This window comes from Copadichromis virginalis, linkage group LG3 (genome assembly GCF_057382275.1).
Source record: "Copadichromis virginalis isolate Kocher_CV1m ecotype Utaka linkage group LG3, C_Virginalis_male_GT1.1, whole genome shotgun sequence".
In the NCBI taxonomy this organism is placed as follows: Eukaryota; Metazoa; Chordata; class Actinopteri; order Cichliformes; family Cichlidae; genus Copadichromis; species Copadichromis virginalis.
Window position 1 is genome coordinate 60,557,912 of NC_140620.1, and position 3,819 is coordinate 60,561,730.

The window sequence follows — 3,819 nt, forward strand, 5'->3', positions numbered from 1 at the left end:
CCTTCCAAAATGGGCTGTTCGTTCATCCAGCACTTTGACAAAGGCCTTAAGTGACATCCCTGCTGCAGCTTCTTAATGTCATAGAAAGACTGAAAGACATCCATTGAAAACAGGGTGCAGAAATTTAAGGTGCCAGGCCAATATCCACCACCCTGGAAGTCCTTAACTGAGGGGGACCACATTAGGCCACAGCTGGTGCAGCTCACCACTGGCAGTGCAAGGTTATAACGGCCTTTAGGAAGGATAAGGAGAAATCCAGTCATGGCTCAACAAAGACATTCATTTTTTCCCATGTTGTTTTCAAAGCGGTCTGGTAAATCCAAATGACCTTTGACAGGTGCCCACATATACTGCGGGCCGAGGGTAATTCAAAACAATGTAGCAATGTACAATTTGCAATAAAACCTGCAAACACATCTATTGTGTATGTAGTGTGTGACAAAAGAGCAACTTACCATTTATGGTTACAAGAGCCACAATTGCACCGGGTGAAACCTCAACGTTACCTGCTGGGCAGTCACACACAGTCTGGTCTTTGCACAGGCAACAGCCGAACTAACATTAAAAACACACAATATATATAAAAAGAATTGGAAATTAAATGATACACAATAAATATACAATAACAGCACACACTCATAGTACATAGCAATAAATGCATAAGACTTAAAAACCGTACATATTGGATTGTGAAACTCTGATGAAGGCTGCAAAAACCCTCCTGTTACTGCCTCTCTGCTGTGCAGGACAAAGCGTGTGTGAACTGCAATATCACAGTCAGCACAAAGGAATGGAAGAGGCAGGCAGTCCAGACACCTCACAACTACTTGTTTGCCACACTGACACACACGGTGTGACTGTGGATCCAGAGTAGCTAACATATTGTCTATAAGACAAGGCCTGGCCTCTTTCCACTTTAGCAAGGACACCATGTTTCTGATCGCCCAGTGAGTAGCAGCTGACTCAGACGACGTCTCACAAGTCATGGCTGCGTCCTCTTCTCCATCCTCCAACAACTGAAGGAGCTCCTGACGAAGCACCTCAGTTCCACACACTAACAGAAAAAAAATAAAGAAACTCTTCCACAAAGTGAAAAACACTCTAGGCAGTATGTTTCTTAGGACTGCACAAAAGCCCTGCCTAACTCAACTATAACAACAAATATAAAAGTAAAGGAATCACAATATATACAAGAAGGTAAAGTACCTTTTGTTGGGTTGACACTGGCAACATAACTAGGTTCTTCACGTGGACACTGATGCTGATCTGCAGACACTGGGGGGAAAAAGAGATTGAAGAATATTTACTTACTGAAATTCTTTGGTGAAAACAAGTTGTGAGATAAAATCAATGGTTGTGAGAACACTGACCACGTGGCAACTAGTACTTCGACTGGATGATGGTCTTTGAGGAATAAAATCTCCCTGTCTGTCAAGGGCGGCATCACTTACATTTTGATTAGATACCTTGAGTTTGTAAATGATCAGATTACATAATTGGAATACAATGTATCCAATTCAGGGTTGCAGGAGGATGAAGCCTATCCCAGCTGATACAGGACAAAGACAGGCTGCCAGTTTATTGCAGGGCTAACACGATATGTGTAACAGAAAATCCACTTAAATGTTTGATATTTCTTATAATAATCATAATTATTTAAAGGTTTCTTTAAATAATACATTTTGATTTTTTATAACCTCTAAAATATAAACCTGAGCTGTTTCAGATTCTGACCTCTGACCTCACTGCAGCTCCCTCTTGGAAGTACGTCTGCTTCTTGTCTACCCCCAGTGATGACCGCCTGCCCTTGATATCACGTACTGTACCTGAGGAACAAAAAAGGACAAACACTTGCCTTCATTTAAGAAGTACATTCATACAGAGGTAATCTATGGAAACACACTAGTTCACCCTTTGGGAGAAATCAGTTCCTGTGAAACATTTCTGTAAATGAACATCATGTGGAGAATGAATGAAATGAGTTCTTCAGGTGACTCAGCAGTCCCACACTGACAAATGAAATCTAGTTAAACTATTAAGCATATTTGCTCTTCTGAAATCTGTGTTAAACAACAACAAACATAAATTAGTAACAAAAATACAGCTGAGTAGAGGCTTTACAAACCACCAGCAGCCATAATGCTAAATTTTAATCTTCAAATGTTTCTGAGCCGTCTTCAACCTGCTTTTAACACATTAAAGTCCCACAGTCAATGCAGCCTGACTCAATCCTAGATGTTCAGCACACAGAGACACAGAGGTGCCGTTTAAAGTTTAGTGATAACCTGAGTCACTGATCATTTGCAGTATTACAGAGTCTGGCAGTCTTTGCATGATGTCCACGTCACTGTGAGTTTCTAGCTGACTCTCAGGTGTGACAGGTGTGCCAGCAGGAAAGAGTAATAATAACCTGCATCCTGAGGTTTGTCATGCAGGATTAAAGCAGCCAGGCTTTGTTCACACAGCTAGGATTGTATTTTACACTGACCCTGGGTCAGTATAAGTATCATACAGTTTAAACGAAGCACTGAAACTTGCACATATTTATTACAGATGCACTGAAGCTAATCGAGATATTTGCTGTCAGTCTGTGGCTGCGATTAAACACTTTACTGGAAACTTTATTAACTGGTAACTTCATCAGTCATGACAGAAGCTAATATTTCTGTGCTAACATCGTTTAAACAGTAACAGCTTTCCTCCAATATAAGCTAACGTTTACACCGTAACTTTAAGCTAGCACCATAAAGACGGTAAAACACGTAATAACATCTACAAATGCATCTTAAAGCTGTTATATTAGCACTCGGTGTATTACTAACATAACCACATTAACATTACTGACACTCGCAGACTTTTAATAGTCATTCTATAAATGCTGTCCGTTTAAATGGTCTTACCTGGTGGTCCATATGGTCCATAAGTGAAGCAGAGGGAGCCTGACCATGCGTCACACGTTTGACGAGTTGGGAGTGAGAACGTGTTGGGCTATAAGGAACACACTCACTTCCTGAGCCCTGGGCAATAAGAGACGTTTTGTGTTTTATGATTTATTGATATGTTTGATCCTTTCTGACCTGCGTTAATGAAGCAGTCATTAGAGCACCATGTCCGCTAGAATAGTTCTGTAGTTTGATGCTTGAGTCGTTGCAGACTTGTTGAAACTCCCTCACCCGTCAAAGCAGCGTCTTTGTTATTCGCGTCCAGCAGATGGCAGTGTTTCACTGTCTGACGGCTGTCTGAAGCTTCAGCTGGATTATCCGTTTAAATGAGATCGTTTTATAAAACTTACAACAACAGGCCTGAACCTGCTCAGCTCCAAAGAGCTGGCTAAACGATGGGGCATGTTCAGAATCTTCCTGAAGTTTAACAATTTCCCAAAAAGCTACACAAAGTGAATTTTCATATAAGACAAGAAGGAAAGAACAGGGTGTGACGTGGAAGGGGCCCTCTGGCAAACAAATTACTGCTTTTATTAAGTTACAAAACTCGCAGTCTTGTTCACGAGTGATCAGAGAAGGGAACAGGAGATGGACAGATGGATCGGTGCTGCGGCTGCAGACTCTTCACCAGTCCCTCTTTACCAGTCGATTTACGTCCTTACCCTCTGTCACAACGGGACTGAACGGACTCACGCGTAGGCTCTGAGTAGGGAACAATAAAGGTTTTTTATTTACAGAAGCACCAGGTGATCTATTTACACAGTGGGGAAAAGACGGGTTCCGGGAATCCACACACGAACAGGAGGGGGGAAAGACACTTGCAGTCCACACACGCTCCAAAGTCCTCACTCCATCCACGCTCCACGCTCCTCTTCAC

General features: G+C 42.0%; 1 long non-coding RNA gene across 2 annotated transcripts; it reads right to left on the minus strand.

Moving 5' to 3' along the window:
• Positions 1–438: 438 nt before the first annotated feature.
• On the minus strand, positions 439–3,101 carry LOC146716423 (uncharacterized). 2 transcript variants are annotated; one of them, XR_014918989.1, is made up of 3 exons: positions 2,901–3,101; positions 1,371–1,826; positions 439–1,275 (listed from the first exon to the last, which is right to left on the minus strand). It is a non-coding gene; the product is annotated as an uncharacterized LOC146716423 (long non-coding RNA). The 2 variants fall into 2 exon arrangements; XR_014918988.1 differs by having other exon boundaries at positions 439–1,054; positions 1,207–1,826.
• Between the last annotated feature and the right edge of the window lie 718 nt (positions 3,102–3,819).